The sequence below is a fragment of the Schistocerca piceifrons genome, chromosome 3 (genome assembly GCF_021461385.2).
Source record: "Schistocerca piceifrons isolate TAMUIC-IGC-003096 chromosome 3, iqSchPice1.1, whole genome shotgun sequence".
In the NCBI taxonomy this organism is placed as follows: domain Eukaryota; kingdom Metazoa; phylum Arthropoda; class Insecta; order Orthoptera; family Acrididae; genus Schistocerca; species Schistocerca piceifrons.
This window is the reverse complement of record NC_060140.1, coordinates 587,408,247-587,436,230: the sequence shown is the minus strand read 5'-3', so window position 1 is coordinate 587,436,230 and position 27,984 is coordinate 587,408,247. Positions and strand designations below refer to the sequence as shown.

The window sequence follows — 27,984 nt, the reverse complement described above, 5'->3', positions numbered from 1 at the left end:
CACAACTTTGTTTATAATGTTATAATGTACGCAGAGCGCTTCTACGTTGAGCGCTGCAGCGGCCAGCCCCACGGTAGCGTCAGACTAAAGACAGTCAGGTTCATGAATGGAGTAAGTACGTAGCCGCCACCTGTCGGCGGTAGCTGTGTGGGCGCGCCACGTGCGGCTGCCGTGCGCGGCGTATTGACTCGGCGCGCTGAGAATTACCCTCGGCTCGGCGCGACACGCACGGCCGGCCACATCCTGCCGACGCCGCCACAGCTGTGTTGACACGCACCAAATAAACACCCTGCTGCACACGCCACAGTTCGGGTTCCGCACCTCCCGCGCTAACGGCACAATTAACTGGCACGCCTAGTGCCCGTACGCTCTATGAAATATGACTAATCGTCTGAAACGGAAGGTAATCCTCATACCTTCGACAGTACTTGCTTATCTGTGCTTGTATCAGTGGTAGTAATAAAGTTTTAATTATCACCTCGTAAATTATGAGTTATTTCATTAATTAATACATAACAATCAGAATTATGTATGAATATAAGTCCTAGCAACATTTCTGTAACTCTTTAAAATTAATTTGCGTACTGTAATTTTTAATAGAAAATTTTCAACACTTGCTCAGTTTCTAATATTCAAGATGTAACGAGTATAAGTGCAGATGTTTCTATTGGTGACTGAGGACGGCGTGCTGAATGACATTAGATCAATATTTAAGTCATTTGCTGTTTAACAAATTTAGCCGTTACAAGTCATATGTTTTTAGGTCGGTTACTACCTCCAAGTACATCTCGCAAGGGCAGGCCATTAGTGTTCATTCTCCTCTGAGCAGGTGTTGAAGTGTGGACGCCCGAAGGCGAAATGGTTAGTCAATACTGGCAGGCGTAGTCCACTTAGTGGTGCAGTATGACCGTGCAAAAAACATCAGTTCAGAAAATTGTGACGTGTTTGTGAGAAGCCGGCCGGTGTGGCCGTGCGGTTCTAGGCGCTTCATTCTGGAACCGCGTCACCGCTACGGTCCGACGTTCGAATCTTCCCTCGGGCATGGATGTGTGTGATGTCCTTAGGTTGGTTACGTTTAAGTAGTTCTAAGTTCTAGGGGACTGATGACCATAGATGTTAAGTCCCATAGTGCTCAGAGCCATTTGAACCATTTTTGTTTGTTCGTGAGAAGTCTGTTCGACTCGGTGAAAAAACAACCAACTCACTGATGTGTGTACATATGAAGTTATCACATCTAAAAATATTTGCACTCATACCGTCACACCCTGTATTTCGCCGAGCAACATCAGTCATGTGACAGCTAACATTGCAAGTAACTCTTTCGACTTACAGTTGAATGTCCATTCTTGTGACTGAAGGTTTGGAGGACTTCGGCAGTTCAAAATGTTCAAATTTGTGTGAATTCCTAAGGGTCCATACTGCTGAGGCCATTGGTCCCTAGACTTACACACTACTTAAACTAACTTATGCTAACAACAACACACACACCCATTCCTGAGGGAGGACTCGAACCTCCGGTGGGAGGGACCGCGCAGTCCTTCGGCCTTTCACTTATCTAATAAAACGAAACATCTGCAGTCGTCCTTTCGATGTTACTTATTCGACAGCAACCAGCTTCGGTGAATCAATACACAATCTTCAGGCCTTAACTGATGTTGATTAGTAGCTAACAATATTATTGTATCTGAGGGTGCAGCCGATTCAGTCGGCTTATCATGAGTTTTTGTAGTGTTATTTCACGAGGACGCTCCGTCTGTCTTGACAGATAGTATATGCACAACTGTCTTGAAATCATTCACAGCTTGGTGCGTTTTTCTTAGTCACGATTGTTTCCGATAATTTCCCACAGGAGGTGGTCGGGTATTACATAGAAAAAAGCTTTGTTTTGATTTCCAACTTGTATTCCTGCACTGTTGAGCTGCATGTCGCATCGTATCGTTTGTGAAAAGTTCAGAGAAAGTTCAGCTCATAGAAATGAAGGTATCTGATCACATTATAAGGAGGCAGCCATGTCAAAAGATCAAATTGAGCTATTATTCGCCTCATGTTATTCACGTATGGGCACAATAGAACCACGCGAGGTAAAAGTAATCAATGTCGCCTTTTGATGTTTGACCCTCCAATTTGTGTCCAAATTTGTTACATCCTTTCAGAATGAAGTCTCTTTCATTCATCACACCACGGTGTTCCAGTCTGTTCTTTAGTTTCCCTCCGAACAAATTTCCAATGAAATATGTTTTGTCTGTAACTCTAAGATCGCACTTAATCGCAGCAATCCATTTAATTGGCTCAGTGGTGCAATTCATTCAATGTGCCCATAAAATTTAAGTTTTCGTTTTCTCATGTCATTACTTATGACTGTGTGTTCTTCTACTTCTTTATTACTTCACAGCCGATTAGTTTCTTTGTGGCCTAATATTTTTCAAATAATCTTTCTTTCTTTCTTTTGAATTTCTTCAATATCCCTCTTTTAATTTAAATTTAAAGTTTCTGCTCCATAAAGACATTCAGGTTTGATTACAGTGCTGTAATGACTACATTTACTGAATTTAGGAAGTAATTTTTACTATACTTATTGTAACCTCCCCACAAAAATCTTTCCCAATTTATAACCTCCCTACAAAAATTCATTCACATTTAGTGTAACCTCAACAGAAAAATTCTTAAACTTCTCAACAGTACAAAATGTAAATATGTCGTTCACATTCATTGTAACGTCCCAACAAAAGATAAATTCAGTAACCTGGTGATAATACAATGTAACTAACCTCTCAATTAAATTGTCGGTCACTTATAACCTTTCAATAATTGACTGTGAATTTAATCTGGTAAGTTTTGGACGTCAGCAGTGCTGCGTCACGGCCCTCAAAGATCATTCTGAATAAAAAAAAAGAAAAATTCTTACCTCAATGAAGTCGCCGGATAACGCATATATATCTGCTCTTACAATAAATTTTTCCGGCACAGCCCTGTGCAATGCTGGCCCAATAGATTTGTCGTTTATGAAAGGGAAACAACTGATTTTTCTTTTGCAATAATCGGGATGATCATGGATTGGAAAAAATAGTACATTTTATAAATTGAAATGAATGGTTGTTAAAAGTTACTTTTTATGAGAAAGATTATTATTACAAGATTTTTAAAAATATTTACATGGGACTTGAGATAACATTACTACATATGCGCGAGGCTGCTTTTTACCTTCTACAATAATACTCAGGCTCCGACATCGCTGCACCGCGACCGGCAACCCAACACGATACACCAGAGCAGACCAGAGCAGACTGCAGACTAGCAACAACGTACTACTACAGCTACACAGTTCCTACTGCAGTCAACACTGCTCTCTGGTCAGAGATTCTCTTATGCCTTGCATATCGCAGGCAGCACATGAGCAGTACATCGCAATTACATCTGCTCGGACCTCTTACATAACCCTCCACTGGGGGGGGGGGGGGGCAAAAATTTGGCAGCGATGGTGAGTCAATTGGACTTGCCACAAGCAACAAATTTTTCTATAATCTACTTAATTAACTAAGTCTACAGTCACAGAGTATATACATATATATAAGTGCAGAACATCTAATGAAATAGAGTGCACATGCACTGAGTACAGAACATATCAAGAAATGACAAAATGTATACGCAATGAGTACAAAACATATTAACAAATGACATAAAGTGCACACGCACTGTGTGGTGTCACCGCCAGACACCACACTTGCTAGGTGGTAGCCTTTAAATCGGCCGCGGTCCGTTAGTATACGTCGGACCCGCGTGTCGCCACTATCAGTGATTGCAGACCGAGCGCCGCCACACGGCAGGTCCAGAGAAACGTCCTAGCACTCGCCCCAGTTGTACAGCCGACTTTTCTAGCGATGGTTCACTGACAAATTACGCTCTGATTTGCCGAGACGATAGTTAGCATAGCCTTCAGCTACGTCATTTGCTACGACCTAGCAAGGCGCCATTATCAATTGCTATTTATCTTGTGATGCATGTACCGTCAGACCGATGTTTACCAATTATGGATTAAAGTTAAGTATTCCAGAAGCTACGTACTTTTTTTACTAGACTCAACTCCTTTAACTGTTCCAGACCTCACGCCAGCCTGCATGAGCTTAAACGCGTGCCTTTCGGATACCTCATAGTGGCTTGGCTGTCTTGCCAAGTCACTACACACTGTATAAATTTTTACCATTTTACAAGAACTAGGAAAGGAAAGGAAAGGATTGCATCATGGTTGTAGCACAGTAGGTTGCACATAGCTGCACTGAAAGGCCATATCTTTCTACAGAAGCATAACACCAAGTGAGACAAATTGAAGTTCTCTTACCTGAAGTATTAATCAATGTAGCCAAGACACTGAAATGTTGTATTAATATTCAATGTTATCATTTTGGTAGTACATTAGGTACACCAAACAGTGGGACCATAATAACATCTCCATCGTTCAAGGTGGTGGACAGCATGATGTGTCAACACCACACTCCTGCAGAATCCATAATCTTTCACCAACATAGAATTAGAGCAAAATCCAAATATAGTGCTCCATGATCATGAGGATGGACAGGACAAACGGATATTGCAGTAATTTCTGGTAATTAGGTCAGGAGGCGAAGGACATTAAGTCTTATGCTAGTCATCATTGAGAATTACACTAGTCTATCAACAGATTTGAGTAATTGTTGGCACTCATTGCCTAGTTACTAAACATTTCTGTACTATGTATGGAGTATTACAGAACATTACTCATAAGTCATCTAATTACAGTAAATATTGGCACTCATTGGCCAATTACAAACCATTTGTATGCATTATTCAGAAGTCATCATTCAAAACAAGAGTTAATTAATGGCATAGAATTTACATAATTCATCTAATTATAGTAATAATTGGCACTCATTTGGCCAGTTACAAATCATTTTTATGCATTGTTCAGAAGTCATCATTCAAAACAAGAGTTAATTAATGGCATAGCACTTACATAATTCATCTAATTATAGTAATCATTGGCATTCATTGGCCAGTTACAAACCATTTTTATGCATTGTTCAGAAGTCATCATTCTAAACAGGAGTTAATGAGTGTAGCATTAAGCTACTGGTATTCATATATGATATCATGTAAGTGACATAAGACTAATTTAAAATATAAGAAACAGTGGCATTCATTGCCCAGTTACAAAGTATTCATATAGTTTTATAAAACATTATTCAGTATTATTCACAAGTCGTCATTCAAAATGAGAATTAATTATTGGCATAACATTTATAGAGTATAACAAAAATATTATTTACAGAAATTATTGGCATAGCATTTATGCATTATTACAAAACATCATTCAGTATTACTCAGAACTCATCATTCAAGTAACATAGGACATATTTAAAATGTAACACACTATAACTATTACTCAAGGTCTGTGGTCCAACAATACATAGATATAATGGATTCAATACATCTGAGAAATTTGCATTATATTTGGAACTAGAAATATCTCTTAAACTAGTAGCATTATTTGGTTGTATACTGGTAATAGCTGGGACTGGTAATTTTTTTTTTGTGCTAGCAATGCATTGCATTGAGATCGATAATTAACTGCTGAGGCATGAAAATATTTGCTTTCGACTTATTGCTGCAAATAACGATTAATAACGTCATTCATTATGAGTCAGCTGTAACAAGGTTATGAAACAAGTAGAGAATATGTGATCGCATTCATGAATGACACACACAAGTGGGTAAAAAAATGCAAGTACTAGAACAGGTTTAATGACTAACTGCTTGTAGCACATTAATTTCATGAATAGCTTCTCCTGGAAAAAATACAAAATGGATTACTGAGCTGAAAGAAGAAACGCATATTATGCTGAAAAGTAGTGAACTTCGAATTAACAGGTAATGAAACGTGTACTCAATATGTATGTACTCTAGCTGTCCTTTCCAAAACATTCGGTCATTATACCATGCGACGTAAGACATACTGTCAAAACGAACTGCAACAAATACTTAAATAACTACATAGCATTCCTTAACTAACAGTAAATATATAAACTTCATCATTATCCTCATCTGCAAGGAAAAACTTCATTATTCATGTTACCATAACTTCATCACTATCATCACCTGCAATGAAAAACTTCATTATTCATATTAGCATATTCTTCATATAATTATTCATCATCATTCATTATAATCTGCAAAAAAGACACTTCATCATTCATTATTTAAATTACCATTTACTTCATACAACTATTCATAGTATAGAGTTTCTTATTTCTAGCATATTTCATCACTAAAACTAAGATGTGTAGTTCTGTCTGACAGCCTTCATCAATCGCCTCGTATTCTGAAAGAAAAATAATTAGTTAAGACTGCTATCATACGATGTGTATAGTATATTCTTGTTAATGCTTGTTAATTCTGATCCATTTACTCTTCATCACAAGGTATTGCATTTTCTTTCGTTCATTCCGAAGGTGAAATTCCCATTTCATAGTAATCCACTGTGGTTTGTTTAATTTATTTCTTTTACACGTTATTGCTTTCTGAAAATGATGAATATGGATTAATAACTTGCCTTTAATTCATATACTCATTAAATAAAAACTTGTTTCTAGTGATATAATTAAGCATACAGCATAGCATGACAGAAAACGTATTATGTCAAAAACATAGACAGTTTTCAAGTGCAAAAAAAAAAAAATGTACACAGAGTATCATAATGTAGCAGCAAAAAAAAAAAAAAATGTAAAATAGTCAATATATTGAGATATCATAAGGAAAAATGTCAAAGTCAACTGGTGTTTGTTATATTGTTTGTTATATCTTAAAGATTACATAGTGCATACAGACAAAAATTCTACTTTCGATAAGAAAACAATCATACATACACAAAAAATGGAAAATGTGCAAGGTCTGATATATAACGACAAGAAAAGCGACCTGCTAACCTTACCTTGCCGGGCACTTGCCAAGAAAAAATATGATAATCATCAGTAAGTAGTCACATACATAGAATTGCATAAGTGGTCATAAAATATGTAAGTTTATCTGGAAAAATGTGCACGGTCTGATGTGTAACGACACGAAAAGCGACCTGCTAACCTTACCTTGCCGGGCACTTACCAAGAAAAAATACGATAATCATCAGTAAGTGTTCATATAAATATCTGCAAATGGCATTACAGTGCGACAAATCATAAAGTATGTTCATTCAAGAAAGGGTTTATTATTTGAGACATGGTGATTGCCTTTACTTTTTCTGGTTCTCAAAGTTTCGACGTGTACTACATTGGGGTGAGGAATGCTGCGAATTCGATATGGACCTGCGTATAGAAGCTCAAATTTACTGCATCTACTCTTTCCTCTGTTGGATAAATAGTGTGTACGTACTAATATCTTCTGTCCAATGTGAAAGCCACGGCGTGTACAAACCTGTTTTTGCTGTCTCCTCCGGCGCTCTGCGGCACGTTTGATGTTGTTCAGCGCAATGTCAATTATTTCATGGTGTCGTAGTCGACGATATGTAGGGAAGGATACTAATTCTTTAATTTTGTTAGGTGGTTCAACATTTTTCAGTATAACAGTCGGAGATAGCATAGTAGATTCATTTGGTATCGAGTTAATTACATCCTGGAATGACAGTATGTGTGTATCCCAATCAATATGTTTTTTTATGGCAGTATATTCTACATAGTTTACCAATTTCTTTCATTAGACGTTCACAAGGGTTCGAAGAAGCGTGATACCTGGATATATAGATCGGAGAAATGTTTCTAGCTCGTAACATACGTGTCCATAACACAGATCGAAACTGTGGTCCATTGTCGGAAATTACTTTCAATACATGCCCTACATGAAATAAAAAATGTTTTACAAAGCCATTCGAAACAGATTTAGCAGTAGCTTTGCGTAACGGAGTGAAGGTAAAAAATTTCGAAGTGAGTTCAACAGCGACAAAGATGTAACAAAAACCTCTATTAGATCTGGGAATCGGACCAAAAATGTCTACAGCGGCCATGTGTCTCAATTTAACAAGTACAATGGGATGTAACGGAGGAATATGTGAAGTCGTGTCTGACTTAGCTTTCTGGCAGATTTTACATGACGCTAAAACTCGACGTATACGATTCTCCATGTTGGCAAAATAACAGTTCTGTCTCAGTATAAGAAAACATTTTCTGGCTCCGTAATGTGCGTAACTTAAATGAGTATACCAAATTAATTTGTTAATAAGTTCGTCAGGAATACATAGTAACCAGTTGTTGCCGTCAGGGTGAGAGCGGCGAAACAGAATGTTATTGCGTACAGTGTAATGTTTTCTGATGGTAACATTATTCTTATCTTGCCAAAGGTGTTTAATTTCTTTCCATACGTTGTCTTTGCTCTGCTCCTGTGCTATATCTCATAGTGATGACGAAATGAAATTTTCAAATGCAACTTGTTGAATATACATGACGCCTAGAATTTGCTTGGCAGAAGTTGGTTGCGATGTCTTGCTGATTGATGCTGAGAGAAAGGGGTAGGGCGTCTGCTACAGCATTTTGTGTACCGGGAATGTGAACAATTGTAAAATTAAATTCCTGTAAATAAAGTTTCCATCTGCTTAACCTGTCATGTGTAAATCTTGCTGAAAGTAAAAGCTGTATAGCTCTATGATCTGTGTAAACGGTAGTATGTCTTCCATAAAGAAAATGCCTAGATCTCGTAAATGCCCATACAACACATAATGTTTCAAGTTATGTGACAGAATAATTGCGTTCAGCAGGTGACAGAATGCGACTCGCAAAGGCGATGTTTTTAATTACTGTAGAACCATCTTCTTCAATTTCCTGAAAAATGTGTACGCCTAAAGCGGTGTTAGAATGTCGGTGGCAATGGAAAAATTTCTAGTTAGATCTGGATGTGATAAAAGTGGTGCATGCAACAAAGCTTGTTTCAGATTGACAAATTCAGACTGCGCTTGGCTATCCCAGGACCAAATAGTGTTTTTACCCGTCAATTGACATAATCTAGGGATGTCTAAAGCAGAGTAATGAATAAATTTACGAAAAAAGTTAATTAAACCCAAAAAGCTGCGTAGTTGTTTCTTCGTCGTAGGTACAGTAATGTTACGTAAAGCTTGAAGCTTTTCCGGGTCAGGCGCAATGCCTTCTGCTGAAATTACATGTCCAAGAAATTTTATAGAAGTTTTGCCAAAGTGCGATTTGCTAAGATTAACTGTGAGTCCTTGTGCACGAAAGGTTTGTAACAGTTGTTCAAGAATCAAATTGTGTTCAGACCAGTTAGCTTCTGCAATAAGAATGTCGTCTACATACGTTGTGATTCTGTCTTTAAGTTCTGTCGGAAGTATAGTATTCATACCGCGAATAAATGCTGCTGAAGAAATAGTTAAACCGAACGGTAATTTACAAAATTGATAACAGTCACCAAAACAGAGAAAAGCTGTGTACTTTCTGGAGTTCGGATGGAGCTGAATTTGCCAAAATCCCGATTTCAAATCTAATGTGCAATAAATAGCAGTACCATGAAATTTCTGTAGAAGTTCTTCTAGTGTGTGTGGGCGATCTGTTTCATTAATAATAATGTCATTGATGTGACGCGAATCAAGTACGAGGCGAAGTGAACCATCCTTTTTCTTAACAATATGGAGCGGGTTTATGTACGGACTAACTGCCGGTTCAATAATTCCTTGGTCAAGCATAGCTTGCAATTCTTCCTTAACTTGATCTCTGTGAATGTATGGAATGGGATAATGTTTGGCTTTAAATGTATCGTGCTGTTTAACTTAAAAGTCATACATAAAACCGGACATAGTACCAGGGACGTTGTCAAAAACTGGAGCTTGCTGTAAAAGAATTTTGCGTAGCTCTGAACGTTCGTCGTCTGTATTTGCACTGCTTTGCTTTGCTTTATCAGAAATCATTTGCATAACGTCATAGTCAGCTTCGTCTGGTGTATTATAATTGTGTAAGTACGTATCTGTAAACAATGTCAAATGACAGACTATGTAACGCGATGTAGAAATGACCTCTGTTCGATTAATTGTTTGTTCTTCTACAGATAAAGAGTGCTGAAATTCTAATGCCAGTTGTACATTTTCCTTTAACATTAAATAGGAATTTTGAAGGTCAATAATTGCGTCATGTTGTACCAGAAAATTCGTACCTAAAATAACGTCTGTTGTCAATGAGGGAACAATCCAAAAATTTGAGTCAAACGTATGACCTGCAAATACAAAATGAAAAGTGTGTCTGTAACTTTACATCTACTCCTTTACCACATACTGCTCCTTTTACTTTAGTTTTGCCTGATGGTAACGTAGGATAGGTATTCTCTTTGTTACATTCGTTGAAAGTTTCTTCATTTATAACTGACATAGGTGATCCAGAATCGATTACTGCTGAAAATTTGGATTATCCAATCTTTACTTCAATGACCGAGTGTGAAATGGTTTTTGAATAACTGGTTTATCCTGCAAAAGAGTGTCTCGGATGTCGTCAAAAGTAATAACATTTTCGTGAACAAGATTCTCTATGTCAAAAGTATTGCTTGCGTTGCTGGAAGATGCAACCTGTACTGTATCTAGTCAAATTCTTTCTGACGTGCTGTTATTCGCGGGAGGATGCTGTGGCATTTCAACTATTTGTACTGTTCTGTTATTTCTTCCTGACGTATTACGTTCGGGACGATACCTACTGTCTGGTTCATTCATGATAATCTGTTGTTGCGGATGATTCTGTTGCTGGTATGACCGACTGTTATTAAACGTACGCTGAAAATCGTGCTCATTACTTTTACGTCTGTTATGATAGTCATTTCTATACGGAACGTTGCGATACGAGTTGAAATGATGTGTTTTCTGTACGTAGTTATTTCCTTGCTGCGCGTTACTATTTGGCGGAGCCGACGCTGTACGTGTAGGCGGCGAAACATTAAAGCTTGGTTGACCTTGCAAATTACATTGTTGGTTCGGTATGCTAACCGGCTGGTTTTGTTGCTGTTGTAGGGAAAAACCTCTATTGTTTCCAAAATGTGGTTCCTGTTGCTGATAATTTTGACGATACTGATAATTAAAATTTTGTCTGTTATTGAAGTTCTGGTGGTTGTCGTTCCTGGAGCGTCTATTACCTTTGCTATTAAAATAGCGTGGCTGATCGTAATTACTGTATGTTGGTTGGCCTTGGCTATGATGTGAAAAATTTTTGTTTATAAAGGAATAATCCGATTGCTGCACTTCCAAAAGCTGTAACAGATCTCTGAATGCCGAAATATTTTCTTTCTGCTGACCCGTTAAAAGTGACACTCTTAATGATCGTGGTAATTTAGAAATACATAATTGAATAAGTGCATATTCACTGTATGGCTCACTTAACTACTGGTTTTGTTGGACCATGTGTTCAAACAATTGCGTGACAGTGGGAAAATTTGAGTTCTCATAATTCGGTGAACTAATTAATTGATCCTTGATTCCGCACTGTGTCGTCTTGGACCATTACGCTGACAGAAAAGCATTCTGAAATTCTGCTACGGAGTAGCATCGTCTCGCGATCGGTCTCATACGAGTTGCCGGTTCGCCTTCCAAAAAACTGCAAATAAATTCAAGTTTTGGGCGTTACGGGCCAAGTTGGTGGAAAAGCAAAGCTAAATTGTTGTATCCAATCCAAGGGGTGAATCTGTGTTCAGTCATTTTTAAATACCTTACATTTTCTCACGGATAGAAAGTGCTTGTAATCAAAATCATCGTCTCTGTATGTCCGAACAGGTTCAGGATTGTATGATAATCTATTTGTCTGTGACTGTTCGGAATCTAACTCACGTACTCTCTGTAAATTACCTAAATTATACTGGCTGTGTGAGTCTGACAAATGTTCGGAAAGTGGCGTATGCTGTTATGTGTTAAACGCTGAAATATTTTTCATCTCCGTCAATTCGTGCTGTAAAGATGACAATTTTCTACGTAATGTATTATTAGACGAACCTATCTCACTGATCGTCTGCTGTAAATTTTGGAATTCGGGTGTTTGATTAAGCGAAACTGGTGACGTATCGTCTGATTTGGTGTCATTATTATTTTCGATAACGTCAATACGACTGGCCAATTCATCATATTTTTCAGTCAGTGCTTGTACCTGATCGTCGTTTTTAGTATCACAAGCATTAATTTGTTTTTGTGTTTTACGTGTGGTTTTGTTCAATTTTTTAAAGTCTGCTTTGATGGCATCGGGATCCTGTATTAGTTTCAACTTTTCAAGTCTGTTGGTCATTGTCTGAAAGTCTAATGTGTGTGTGTCTGTTTTTAAGATCGGAGATTTCATCATGCAATTCGGTGTTCAACTGTTTGATTTCGTCTGATACTGTAGCAATATTGTTGTCTACGTATGTTTTTGCTTTCGTAACCAATTTACGCTTATCTTCCTGTCTCTGTGCAGTAATTGTTTCCATGACTTATTGCTTTACTTTATTCTGTTCCTGTATAAATTTACGGTAACGCGTTTCACTGTTTTGTAGGTGGTGATTAAAACGTTCGTCAATTTGGCTGTTCTGTTGGTCAAATTTCGTGTCTACTTTCGCATCCAGTGTGCGTGAAAGTTCTGATGACATTAATTTAAACTTGCCGCGTAACTGTGTTGCGTTTTCAGCACATTGTTTCGCGACTGCACTAATTTCATCTCTAAGTAATTTTGTTGTGGCTGCATGTGTATTACTTAATTCTTGTGCCACAGATCTAATTTCTTCCCTACTGTTCCTACCACAAGCCTTAATATCCTCACGTAATTGTTCTTTAGTATCATGACATTGCACGGCAACGGATGTAATCTGTTCACTAAGTTGTTTGTTCTGTTCATGAAGTTGTTTGAAATTGTTATCTTGCTTATCATTCGACTGTTTGGAATTGTTGTCTAGTTTTTCATTTAGTTGTTTGTTCGATTCATTAATTTGTTGTTTGAAATTTTCATTAAGTTGTAGTAATAATGCCATAACTTGATCCATGCCAATATTACCTACTCTACTCTCTCTGCTGTTTGATGGCGTACTTGCAATTGTCACGTTTTGTGTAACCATTTGGTCATTCTGTGATTCTCGAAAAGGTTTGCCACTCGGATGTGCTCTGTGGGTCACTACCTCGGAATCAAATAAATCTGACGTATTTTGACTACATTGCTCATCTTCGTGAGAAAAATTTATCTGTTCACTACGCAAATTTTGCAAATCAGGCATGTCAAACTGGCCAGCGTTCATTGTATCGGAACGTGCCGCGTCATCAATTGTCGTTAAATTAACAGAGGAGACAACTGAATTTGTTTGTTCATCATTAGCATTAAAATCATTACTAGTGGTCGGTACGCACTGATTGTCTGTAAATGGAGGATTATCGCTATTACACTGAGTGTCGCAAGTATTATCGTTCAAATTATGCGAGTCGGCTATTTCACTCGTTGCACATCGCGATGTACTGTTAACAGTTTTTCGCGGCATTTTTCACAAATCAAAATTAAGCACAAAATGAAACAAAGACGAACCAAAAATGGAACAAACACAATTACAACAAAGAGCAATAAATTGCCGATGATCTGTGAAAGAAACAGTAACAAATTAGTAAATGCGTTGCTCCAGATGCAAACTACATTTAAGTAAATATGAGCAGATATATGACTACTCATAAATTCACAAAGAAAATACGATCCTGGCCGGTTGTCGCCAAGTGTAGCCTCCCCACAAAATTGTTTCACATTTAATCCAAGCTCAAAACAGAAAAAATTCCTAAACCTGTCAACAGTAAAAAATATAATTATGTCGTTCACATTCATTGTAACGTCCCAACAAAAGATAAATTCAGTAACCTGGTGATAATACAATGTAACTAACCTCTCAATTAAATTGTCGGTCACTTATAACCTTTCAATAATTGACTGTGAATTTAAACTGGTAAATTTTGGACGTCAGCAGTGCTGCGTCATGGCCCTCAAAGATCATTCTGAATAAAAAAAAAGAAAAATTCTTACCTCAATGAAGTCGCCGGATAACGCATATATATCTGCTCTTACAATAAATTTTTCCGGCACAGCCCTGTGCAATGCTGGCCGATAGATTTGTCATTTATGAAAGGGAAACAACTGATGTTTCTTTTGCAATAATCGGGATGATCATGGATTGGAAAAAATAGTAAATTTTATAAATTGAAATGAATGGTTGTTAAAAGTTACTTTTTATGAGAAAGGTTATTATTACGAGATTTTTAAAAACATTTACATGGGACTTGAGATAACATTACTACATATGCGCGAGGCTGCTTTTTACCTTCTACAATAATACTCAGGCTCCGACATCGCTGCACCGCGACCAGCCACCCAACGCGTTACACCAGAGCAGACCAGAGCAGACTGCAGACTAGCAACAACTTACTGCTACAGCTACACAGTTCCTACTGCAGTCAACACTGCTCTCTGGTCAGAGATTCTCTTATGCCTTGCATATCGCAGGCAGCGCATGAGCAATACATCGAAATTACATCTGCTCGGACCTCTTACAATATTATTCGTATTTGATTACAGTGCTGTAATGCCTACGTTTACTGAATTTAGGAAGTAATTTTTTATTATACATATTTCGTATAATTTGAATGCAGTTACCATTTTTTGACAGCGAACTTCGGTTGCAGCTTTTTCCATACCGTTTTCTTGTATGATTTCCGTCAAGTATTTAAACTGAGAAACCCTTTTTATTTTTCCCTATATCTCGTTTAAAAACTTTGGTACTTTTTGTTGCATATCATCTATTTCGTTTTTTCGAATGATACTTGTAGTCTTACTTTTCCGGCAACTTCTTTAAGAATTTGAATTTGTTTTTGAGCTGTGGTAATATCCCTAGTTAAAACTGCCAGATCATCTGCAAAGGCGAGGCAGTCTACTCTACTATTACTTCTACCTACCTAACCAGATTGACTAATCGGTATTTTGACTCGATCTTTGCTCTCTCCATTCTCTAATTACCTTTCCCAAAACACAGTCAAACAATAATGTCGAGACTTCACCTCACTGTCTGACATCGGTCTTTATATCAAATGGTTCAGAATTTTCTCCCATGAGTTGCACTTTAGAGCCAGTATCGGTTAACGGTTCCTAAATTTTATTATCTTGCCCTTGTTCCTTTAAAATTTGTAAAAGAGACTCGCTTATGAACTGTGTCCTAGGCCTTTTTAAAATCCACAATATACATACAATAATATTAATAGAAATCCTTTGGTGCCTAACAGTTAGTTTTAAATTGATAATTCGTTCTGGACAGGATCTGTTTGATCTAAATCCTGCTTGTTATTCACCAATTTTAGGTTATAACTGTTCTTGGGCTCTAATTAAACATTTAGAGAAAATTTAATATGTGGCCGAGAGAAGAGAGATTCCTCGGTAATTATTAACACAGGTTCTATCCCCTTTTTCCATGAAATGGATGAATTACGGTAGTTTTCCAGACCTCAAGTATTTTCTCAGTTTGCCAAATATGTCCTATTATTTGAGTGATGTCTTTTACAGCGTTAGGGTCAGCTGATTTTAGTAGTTCTGCAATTGTACCTTCTTCTACGGATGCTTTACTATTTTTAAGTCTCTTAATTTGTTTAGTTACTTCGATTTCCTCAGTTTCTTTAGAGTTACGGTTGGTATTTATTCGATGGTTCTGGACCGTTTAATAATTTTTCAAAATAAGTATCAAATACCTTACAGTTTTCCTGGTTGTTGAGAGGCGAACTGCTATTTCCATTTTTGAAAAAAAGACGTTGAGGTTGACAACCGATTAGTTTTCGTTTTGAATGTTTTATAAAACTTTCTTGTACTGTCCTCTGGAAGTCCTTTTCGATTTCTAAGAGTTTGACATTTTCGTAGTTTCTTTTAGGTTCTTACATTAATTTAGATGTTTTTTTCTTATAGTTAGAAATGTGTTGTACGTATTATCAGTTGTGTTGCTATTTTAATTTTTGAATGCTTAAACTGCTGTTTCACAACGTTCCACTAAAGCCTTTTGTGTTTCTTTCTAAGTGGAATTAAATTTTGTGCTGTTTTGATGAACTTTTCTTTTAGGTTTTCTCAATAGTTGGATTTGTCAAGTTTGCTTGTTAGAGTTGGGGTTATTTTAGCACCGTCAAAATTTGGGATAACTTGTTTTTGGAGAGTTTTTTAGATTAAAGCTTTACTTTTATTCGCATTAAATAATGGTCAGAATCAATATTATCCCCTTTCGTAACTTGGACATTCAAAATTTCTTTGTAGTTAGGGAATGAAATTGGTACAAGACCGATTTGAAGTTCCCCAATATACATATTGGGTGCCCGACGAGTTTTCTGTTTGGAAGGGTTCTGCTTAAGATGTGTTGATATGATTTTAAGGTTAAAATTTTTGTACGTTTCAACAATTCTTTCGTCATTTTTGTTTGTCCATTTATGCTCAGGAAACCCGCCCCTTATAGGTTATACTTCACTTTCTCCACACGATAATCACATCACATGGCAAGACTAAAACAAATCAGTGTCTTTCTGCACTCATGTTAACTGTTCTTTGTACTGACGTTATACTCTTATGATATCTAACCTCGAAACCTGTTGCTAATTAAACACTGTCAAAGGGGGATGCAGTTGACTAAAAAGTCCAAAAAAATTATATTAAATAATTATAAACTGGGAATCAAAATTCTTTGTAGTTATTATATTTACAGTTCAAAAGTCCTTAATTTGTGGCAGTGGTTTAAGTACAGCGCACCGAACCTCTGTCGGATTATCAGTGGTTTTCAGAAGTACTGATTTTCTAAGCTTTTTTAATTAGCTCAAATTTTTATTTGTGTTATTAGCGTAGAATGAGTCATCTGTCTAGGCGTTAAGTACATAGCGCATTGACAGACACAACGACAACTAGAACAGTGAAAATAGTTAATCTTTCATAATTAACTGCTTTAGATACTTACATAAGACTTTGCAAATTCTAGGTGGAATTGGGGTGAAGTTGACGGTCTATTCTCGTGCTGTTCTTATAGTAGCAAAATACATTAACGTAGCAAGAGTGTGGCATAATGAATGCTGGAACCGTTGGTTACAATGTAAGCAGCAACATTGGTCTGTTATAGTGTAGGGGTGGAGTGAGGACGTCATTGTTGCAAGCGTCGGTACCTTGCCTTACGAGTTTGTAACATAGGCCGCAGTTTTGTTTGTTACATCACACGGTAGAGAACATGAGAGTTGTCAGTGTGAAAATACCGCGTAAATCGGTTGAACTGAAGAAAATACGTATGTATATACAATAGCTACGTATATAAAATTCTCAGAGGAATCCTAATAAACGGGATTCATGCTCTTCATGGTAAAACACTAGATGATCACCAGTTTTTAGTGCTGCAGAAGTGTGTTTCTTCAGAATTTCATAAAGTGAATTTATTATCACCTCTTTTCCTCCTTAAACTTTCTTTACGTGTTATTCTTAAACTAGTATTAAAATTTAATCACTGTGCCAGATTTATTTTTCAGTTATTCATAAAGTTTTAGGACAACTGAAGTCACCTCAGAGTCATAATCAATCCACAGCTATCACATGACAACTAATTGGAAGGGTGCTGTTGTCCGACGCAGTTTCTTTTGCTATAAATTTTACGGTCCGATAACAGCGAAAGATAATAAAGACCAGAAGTTTCATTACTACAAACTAATACCCAGGCCTTAAAAGATAACCGAATAGATTAAGTTTATTGGTTTAGTGCTTCTATAAATATTTAAATGTAAAGTCCAAAATTCCTCAACTTCATCCTCTCTTGACGCCAGGTTGAGCCGTCAACAACTCTCGTGAGTGGTAGTGATATTTGTACAGCGTTTACATAATCTCTTCTGTGTTTCTGGGCACACTCTGAAATCCGAGTACCGTAGTACTCTGGTATTGGCGCCAAAATGAAATCTTGCAGTCCGTTGATAAAACAGATTCTGTTCTTTTCTGTTGCCTTATCCCGGGTCATCATGGAGTCAGCGTGTTATTTCGGATTTTGCAGCGTTAGTGGTTGTGGGTGGCCGGATGTCGTTCCCGACCTCACGACACCCGAGCCCGGAATTTGTGTTCTTCATCTGTCAGCGACTAGTATTATCGCATGCGCAACTTTAAGAAAGTTTCCTAAATACTGTTCCTAAATACTCGCGAATTACGTAAATCAGGCGGGACGCAGGTACAAGCCCGACATTCAACTAATCGGATGTGACGCTTATTCAAAGTGGTCAGTGTTTCTTCCAGACCGTGGCAGTGCACTTGAGCGGCCGGGATGGCGAAGCTTTCGGACGACTGTCTCGTGCTGAATGTTGTGATTTTGGACAATGAACAGGAAAAACAAGGGAAAATACGGAAGTAGGTTCAGCAGGCGTGGAAAAAAAGAGGGCCTTTGTACAGTGAATTGATGAACGATGGAGCAAAGTTATATGAAAAGTTTAGATCGTCGGAAAATTCATATAGCTTGTTATGTTGGATGTTCATACAGAACAGCGAAACATACACTGGATAAAAGCCAAAGAGAATGGTTTGCCGTTTCGTTGAGCTTTCTTAGTATATATTATAATGAACATCTTTTTTGATAGGTCATTACTAGTTAAATATATGAAATCATCATTCATCGTTATTTGTTTCTGTTGTGTAATCTTGAGTGTTTCTTCTGTTTCGCGCGATTGCAATTTACTACCTACTAAAACTTCGTTATGCCACTGCTGTGAACTGTGCTATGCCCCACGCTATAAATAAATGAAATCATGTTTAGCGTATCTCCAGATGCCAAATATCCGAGAAACCTACAAGACAATTACAGCCAATATTATGGACGAATTGGTGCCTACTTCGATAGAAGAAACTTGGAAGTACATTTTTATGAAATGTGGAATGTTCCCAACTGTATACGAGCTTTGGATGGGAAACACGTTACTATTCAGGCTCCTTCGAATACTGGGTCACTTTTCTTTAATTACAAAAAGACATTCTCCATACTTTTGTTAGCCCTTGTAGATGATCAGTGTAATTTTATTGCTGTTGATGTTGGGGAATATGGATGATGGTTGGAGGGTGTTCCAATTCATAATTAGGTAAGGCGCTTGATCAAGGCTCCTTCAATGACCCAGCAAATTCAACCATAGCAAGCAGTGATACTCAGGTGCCACATGTAATTTTAGCTGATGAAGCATTCCTTGTAAAAAACTACTTAATGTGAACCTATCCAGGTGATACTTTGGAGGATCGAAAGCCTAACTTCAGCTTTCATCTGAGTCTTTCCAAGAGGACATCAGAAAAAAATTTTGGTATATAGTCTCCAAAATTTAGACTCTCCAATTGTCGGATTCAATCTGCTCCAAAGTACATAGATTACGAAATTATGGCCACTTGCTTACTGCATAATTTTATTAAAAAGTGCGATATAGCTGTATATAATTACGTCACTCAGCAAGTCGATATGAGCATTGGGTGCCACATATTACAAAATTTACGTTTTCAAGAAGATAACGCAACGGAAGATGCATTTCCTGAATACTTATATTCTGAAGCTGGGTCCCTGCCATAATTATCAGATACCTATGTAAAGGAAAATGTTGAGCTCTAGTCAACATTCACAAAACAGTAATTTTTTGCCTATCTTGATTCTGTTTATTGATATAAATTCAGAGATAGGCATGTACTCAATTAAAAACTTGTTTTATTTATGCTCTTATTTTGTTCCAGAGTACATTCTTAAGATGTTATTTTATGCATGTTGGACCTTGCGACTCCGCAGCCGTTAATGATAGTTGGCCAATGACGCAACCAGCCACCAATACTTTTTGAAGGTTTTATTTTACTGTCACAACCAGTTTTGGATTACCATGCTCATTGAGCCGTGTCCGGCTCGCGTTGATGCCGTTTGTTCTTTGGCATTTTGTCACAATTGAGTGGTGTCTTATTTCTCCTTGAGTTACTACCATAACGAGTTGTTGACTTGCCTCTGTCAGTGGCAGCAGCAGCGCTTATCGATAGTAGTACTGCTGTACGATCTTTGGTGTGACAGCTATATTTCCGTGTGGTGTGTGTCAGTCGGTCGGTTGGGGTAGAGCAGTGAATAAGTCCCTGTGGCGCGAGGTCAGGCCAGGACCACTGGTGGCGTTCATGCACAGTCGGATTGTGAGGCGCTAGCTGCGAGAGCTACAAAGTTCGTTGCCCACCAAACCTGGAAACTGAAGTTGAGTGACCAGTTATCATGTTATGAAACCTCAACTGCTGTGACATCTCTTCGTTCATTGCCAGTTGTTGCTTCCTGGGCCATTCCGGCTAGCAGCAACATATGGTGTGTTCGAGTCAGAAAAATTTTGCAACTGTCTTCCTGTATGGTCTTTAACTATTAAATTGATTGTTACTTATCAGTGAAGTGCACCAGCGGTGTTTTCTGGCTTTTAGTTGTTTGTTCATATTTTTTTCTTGGCTATTTTTAGACGCCAATTTTGAAGATGTAGTGCTGCTGGTATCTTCATCCTTGGCTGATACTTTCCGTTGTCATGCCATTCGTCAGGCGGAAGGGAATTGATTACGTTGTTGGTCAGTCCTTCAGCCATCCCTGGGTCAGGTTGCCACCTGGTTAGTCAACCTTACTCTTGGCTGTCTGTCTCACCTCACCTTACATTAGAGCTACCTCCTCAAGCCGACCCTTGGAACACTTCTGTTCTTTGGGCTTTAGATTATGATTTTCATTTTAGTCTGAAGTACTGTGCGAGGCCTTCAGCCGTGTATTAATTTAGTTTGTTTTAATTTTAAAATAAGGCCTTCAGCTGACTTAAATCAAATTTGAAGATTGATTTGTTTAAAAACTAAATTTTGAAAGTCTGTTCTATCTTAAATTCTTGTTATCCAGGCCTTAAGCCCTGAGTTATTCAATGTCCAGTGTGTGGCCTTCAGCCGAGCTTTTACGTGAAATATCTTTAAGATAAAGACTTCAGCCCTGTTAAACTAAAATTTGAAGATTCATTTGTTTAAAACGGTATTTTTATTTTACTCTATCTGAAGTTCTTGTTATCCAGGCCCTAAGCCCTGAGTTCTTCAATATTTGTGTGTGGCCTTCAGCCGGGTACTTCGTGATTTATTTTTATTTTTAAATAAGGCCTTCAGCCGCGTGTATTCTTTGAAGTATTTTGTTTAGAGCTTGTCTTCAGGCCTTCATTCGTTCTTGTTTTTGGTGTGGATTTGGGCCTTCAGCCCAGAAGGTATTGCAAGTTTTCTTAACTAGTTCTTCAGCCATATTGTTTTAATCTTGTCCTTTTAAGGCAATGTGTAATTAAGTGGTTCTTAGGAAAATAAATGTTTGTGTATTTTGTGCAACTAACAGTAACTGATTACGGCCCCCTCCACAACCAGAACCTGATCCGCTCTATCCTCTGAAACCAGATTTCACTCATCGTCAGATAGCTGACATTTTTCGTTACATAGATGTTTTGGTTAACAGCATGTCGTCTGTTCAACAGCGCACTAGAATAATTGCGGATTTAGTGCCATTTTATCAGTTTTTTCGTATATTACAAAATGGTTGTGTTCACTTACACATATTCTAGTAGACAGTGATCCTTTTGTTATGGTCCATGTGCTTTTCTTTCTGGATATATATGTTCTTGAATTCCACCATTACACACATATTTTAACAGAGTTACAGTGCTACGGCTCACTATATTGTTAAAATGTGTGTTGAGCCTCGCACATGTGTTGCACACTTCACGTTTTTCTTTAAGATTCAAAGTTTATGATTAAGCAAAGACACAAAGATATCATTCATTAAATATCGACCAAGGATGTAAACAGAGCAAAATGATGTTGGACGTGGAAAATGTAACATGTTGATGACAAGAAAATATTTGCACCTTGAAAGTGAACTTATTATTAAAAGACAGGATAAATTGTTTTCAGTAGGCCTTCTTTTGTGCAGTCAGTGGTTAATATTGACGAAATACTTCAAAGGCAACTCACTGCATATTATAAAGTAGATGTATATGTACACAAACCTATGTATACAGATGTCTGAGTATTACTGCAGTTCATAAGTTAACTACAGGAGATACAGTATTAAAATGTTGGAGGGTGCGATGAGAGCTGTATGTTTGTTCACATGGTAGTTTACTTACTTATCGCGAATGGACCCAGAAGGATCACGCAAAGCTTTCTGACGTCGTTTCTTCCATACTTCTTTCATTCGTTCTCCATGTTTTCTTTTTCTTTCTTCTGTCCATTTTGTTCCTGGTCTCTTTAGTGCTTCCTTCTCCGACAATACAATCCACTTTTCCACCTTATTTCTAAAAGTTTTTCTATCTTTGACATCTTTAAGTTCAATATTTGCTTTTTGTAAATCTAATTTTACTCGGCTAATCCATGGTGTTGTTGATTTGACTTTTTCTATGCAAGTGAGAATTCTGTTGGTGAGTCGTGTGGGGGGAAGTCTAGTGACATGTCCATAAAATTTTAATCTTCGCCTTCTTATGTCTGCTGCCAGGTTTGATATAGTTTCTGTGGTTCTTCTTGATTGTATCCGGTATCCTTCTTCTGTCAATTTTGGACCTAAAATCTTTCTCATAATTTGCGTTCTTCTTTTAGTATTTTTTCTAAATCACATTTTGTGTGGAGTGTGAGCGTTTCACTAGCATATAGTGCTGCTGGCTTAATTACTGCGCAGTAGTGTCTGATTTTTGTGTTCGAGGAGATGCATTTTTTATTGTATATTTCATGTGTCATACCATATGCTCTCTTCATTTTCTGTTGTCTGATCTTCTGTGCAACTTTCTCTCCTGCGGTTGGCTCCAAAATTTCACCTAGGTATTTAAAATGTTTTACTCTATTTATTTTTCCATATTTTGTGTTCAAACTGTGTATATGGAATTTCGTACAGAAAAATTCTGTCTTTTGAAACGAAATTTGTAAACCTACTTTATCCGCGCATTCCTTAAGGATCTCTATTTGTTTGGTGGCGATTTCTTCATCATCTGCAAGTATGGCCAAGTCGTCCGCGAATGCTAAACAAGATATCTCCACGTTGTCTTTGGTTCTACCAAGATGGGTTGGTTTCCAGTAGGATTGATTTTTTAATTCTTTTTCCCATTCCTTAATGACTTTATCCAGGACTATATTAAACAGAAGTGGAGATAGCCCGTCACCTTGACGTACTCCAGTTCTTATGAGAAAAGGTTCAGAGATTTCTCCCCTGAATTTAACTTTAGATACAGTGTCTGTCAGTGATTCTTTGATAAGCCTTAGTGTTTTGGAGTCAAGTCCAAGTTCCTCTAAAATGTTAAACAAAGATTGCCGGTCAATTGAGTCATAGGCTTTCTTAAAATCTACAAATGTACAAATTATGGGGGCATTTCTAATAGCTTTGTGTTTTAATATTGTCTTTAAATTAAATATTTGTTCTATGCATGAGCGACCGGGGCGGAAGCCTGCTTGATAATCACCAATTTGGCGTTCCAGCTGCTCTTGTGTTCTTTTCAGCAGGCATGTTGAGAGAATTTTGTAGGTGACTTGTAAAAGTGAGATTCCCCTGTAGTTATTGACATTTGTTCTGTCTCTTTTTTTATGTAACGGGTGAATAAGGGCACATTTCCAATCCTCTGGTAATTTTTCTGTTTCCCATATTTTTTTTATTATTTTTGTGAGCTCTTGCAACGTCTTTGGTCCTAGGTTTTTTAATAGCTCTGCAACAATACCATCTTCGCCAGATGTTCTATTATTTTTTAAGTTTTTAATGTGACATTTGATTTCTTCCTGTGTTGGTGGTAATGAATCCGGTTGAGCGTTGGCACTGATTTCTTTGGGAAACCTTAAACTAGGTTCTGGGCAATTTAGTAGGTTAGAAAAATATTGAGTCAATACTTGACAGTTTTCCTGGTTTGTTAGGGCTAATTTACCATCTGGTTTTCTGAAACATAAATTTTGATGGATATATCCTCGTATTTTATCTGCGAAAGTTCTGTAGAAGTCTCTTGTATTATAGTTTTGGAAATTTTCTTCTATGGCATCTAGTTGTGCCTTTGTGTACTTCCTTTTTGCTTGCCTAATAGATTTTGAAACCTGTTTTCTAACCTCGTTAAATAAATGTAGACTTTCTTGTGATTTTTTACTGTTATATTCTTGAAATGCCTTTTTTCTCCTTTCCAATGCATTTTCACAGTCTGAATCCCACCAAGGATGTTTGAATATCTTTTTCAAGGGAATAGTTTCCTTAGCTATTCGCGTGATTTTAGAATGAAATTCTTCCCATGTGTTTGCCTTTTCCTTCTCCCATTCTTCTTTTACTTTAGATTCTTTAATCTTCTTGGTGTCATATTTCTGTATTTCTGTTTTCTTCTGATGACTTCTTTGTGCTGTAAACTTGATTTTAATTCTAGTTAGGTAATGGTCTGAATCAATGTTTGCTCCTCTGCGTACTTGGACGTCGTAAATTTCTTTTTGTACTGGGTATGAAATCGCCACATGATCTATTTGAAACTCGCCAATTTGTTGTATAGGAGATCTCCATGTCTTTTGTTTTCTTGGACATTTTCTTAGAAATGTTGACATTATCTTCAGGTTATTCTGCTTACATAGTTCGACGAGCCTTGTACCATTTTTATTGGTAAATTTATGTGCAGGATATTTGCCTCCGGTTTTTTGGTGGATTTTCTCTCTACCAATTTGGGCATTAAAATCGCCGAGTAGAACTTTTGTATCATCTTTTGGAATCTTGGCCATTATATTCTCCAACTTTTCCCAGAACTTTTCTGTTTCTATGGGGTTTTTCTTGTTGTCTCCGTTTGTGGGAGCATGAACATTAACCATTGTGTATGTTTTGTTGGCACATTGTAAGCGCATCGTCATTATCCTATTATTTACGGGAGTAACTTCCTTGATGGAGCTGAGCACGCTCTTGTGTATGATAAACGCCATCCCGAGATGGGGGGCTCCTCTTCCGATTCGTTTATCCGTCTTGCTCTTAAAGATGCGATAGTTGCCATAATCTGATGTTTCTTCATCTGTAAAACGTGTCTCCTGTAAAGCTGGTATTACTATCTTTTGCTTTTCAAGTTCTGTTGTAAGGTTTAGAAGTTTTCCTGGTTGGATTAATGTATTTATGTTACAGGTTCCAATGTATGTAGGTGTTTTAAGTGGAAGTTTGCCAGAGAGCTCCGACTTTCTCTGATGTAATCGTGGAAGTCCAGGTTCCCCAGAATCCGAATTCCTGGTTGCCATCTGTTGATGGGTGGATTGGTTACCATCTGGGGTAATGTTGTTATTACTTGCACGAATCATACTTGCTTGTAATCAAGTTGGTCCAGTGTTTCCACTGGGTGTTTAGAACCAGGGATTGTTAGTTCCTGGCGCATTATGACCAGCCGCACATTGTGTGAACAGACGCTGACCAGGATGCCGATGGTTCCCACTTCAGACGCGTCCTGGATTTGGGTGTTGACAGTGCTTATTGTAATGGCGGCACTTACTCGCCATGACACAGCAACGTCTTCGGGTTCTGTGGTTTTTGAATGAGTGTGACCCTTGCCAAAAGTCACCCTCCCACACCCTCGTGATGCTGCCGCCTCGGTCCGGGACTGCTTATTTGGGTTTCCCCTTATTCGCAGCTGTCCACCATATCTGATGGATCGTTCGCTATCCGCCACCTGCGACCCGCCCTGTACCTGAGGCTCGGTTAGGGCATGGTAGTTTATATTTATACAATTATATACTGCTGTTTCAAACTACAATGATGTTGCTCTTAGGGGTGCAATTTGTGTATGGTTTCTGTCAGCAGTCCAAGAAAAGTATTTATAAAATGATTATTGCCTAACGGCAGCCGTTCGTTTAGGATATATTGGGGTGATCTGTTATATATTAAATATATGTATATATAATGCAAGTACTTTAGCGTATTTTTATTAATGAAACGATTGATAAAATGGTACTAAATACTCAAATATTCGTGTGCACTGTGAAGCAGACAACACGCTGCTAACCAAAACATCTATGTTAGCTACCTGAATATCGGCGTGGTAGCCCGAAACGTGTTATGGCAGTAAAATAAAACACTCAAAAAGTATTTGTTGCTGCTTGCGTCATTCACAAACTATATTCTTGAGATCTGTGCTGCAGATTGCTCAGATTTTCTATATAATATAATCCGCACACACATGAATATCAGTAAACTTCAACACATTATTGACATATATCTGAAATCAACATTCATACATAACAGCTAATCAGAACATCCATATAACAAATCCGATATATGTTACATAAGTAAGAGCACACAAGAAATAAACCTCTGATCTGTGTGTTAGTTTACGTGCGTGGTAAACATGTAAACAGTTTCGCTTAGACATTCTAATGAATCACGACTGTGGCAGAAAACTAACTACATATAAAACCATCTTTTAGCTTCGTTTTCATTCGGCAGCAGGATGAAGATACTGTTCTATTGAAGAGGTGAATGAAATGGACTGTTGGCCGCAATCAGCAGATGATGATGTTTGCAGTTCATTCCCTGAAGTAGTCTGATAACAGATTCCTTCGAATTGTTGCTATGAATGATAGGGAGAAGTTCTCTGTTTGCTTTGATCAGTAGATGCTGTGTTGTGACATTCATTCCCTGAGGCAGAGAGATGACAGTTTCCGACAGAGAAAGATAGTTCAGAGCGCACTGATACAGAATAAACTGCCAAGCGAGACGACTCCGTAATTTGTTGGTGGTCCATACGAAGTTCGAGCTCATATTTTTGAACGGCAGCATGTATATCTGCTTTGCTGTTATTCCAGTAATGTGGGGGTAATTTTTTCAAAGCTGGAGCAACTCCACATAAAAAAGTCAAGGAGATATAGAGGGGGCGATGAAGGGCAGCTCATACTTCCTTTCTTTGTAATGAAATACTCCATTAAAGTAGCGGCAGCAGTTTTTGGGAAAGCAGCGTTTGGTACCAGCTGTTTCTTTTTTCCTTGGTATAACGCACTGAATAGAGCCTGTTGGTTTTGAATTGTGCAGGGTGAGATTTTGTGATTCTACACTTTCAGGATTAGTGGCTTCTGCTGGGTATTCTTGAGTGTTTTTTTCCATTTTTCTGTGATTCTGCTTCATTACCGCTAAGACCACCTGTGACTTCGTTTGTTCTTTCGCCATCAATGTTTGTCCTGGTTCCCTCTCCTCGATGAGTTATTTCATGAAGCTCAGCTGCTCGAAATGCTTCTAAGGCTCCACATTTTTCCTCTGTTGGCCATTCACAATTTTAGTTTTCTTGGTAGACTTCTGAAGTTATCTCGAATATTTGATCGGATAGCATTGCACGACCGCCCTGCAACGCACAAAAAGTTATTTTAGCAACTGAGATTTTTATATTCACATTTTTTCACTAAAATGAACTATTTTCCCATAGTGTTTACTTTTTTCAGATATTTGGTCATTTGAAATCCACTAAAGAGGACTTCGTCTAGCCATCATATTAGGCATAGTGCAGTTCACAAGATCGTACGGGGAACCTGCAGGAGAAATTCAGCAATATGTTGGACGAATTAATGCCTACTCCGATAGAAGAAATGTTAAAGAAAATCAGTGGTTTTTATGAAATGTGGCATTTTTCCGAAATGTATAGAAGCTTTTCATGGGAAACACGTTTTTATTCAGGCGTCTTCGAACATCTGATCTCCTTTCTTTTATTATACAAAGATATTCTCCATACTTAGTGGCCTCTTGTAGACGCTCAGTGTAAATAACTATTTAGCTATTGATGCACAGGTATACGGAAAAGAAAATGTTACAGGTTTTACTTAGCTGGTTGTATTCATTGATGTAAAAATAGACATATACACGTATGTACTTACCGGTTGTTTTCTTTTCTGCTCATATTTTATTACAGAGTACGTTCTTCAGCTCTGTGTCCATGTATTTGAGATTGGAGAGATGACACAAGACAGGACAGTCGCGCACTATTTCAATAAGTTTTTCGCCATTCAT

General features: G+C 37.7%; 1 pseudogene; it reads right to left on the bottom strand.

Annotated features, from left to right (window-relative positions):
* Window positions 1-100: 100 nt before the first annotated feature.
* LOC124788861 lies at window positions 101-27,984 on the bottom strand (annotated as a pseudogene).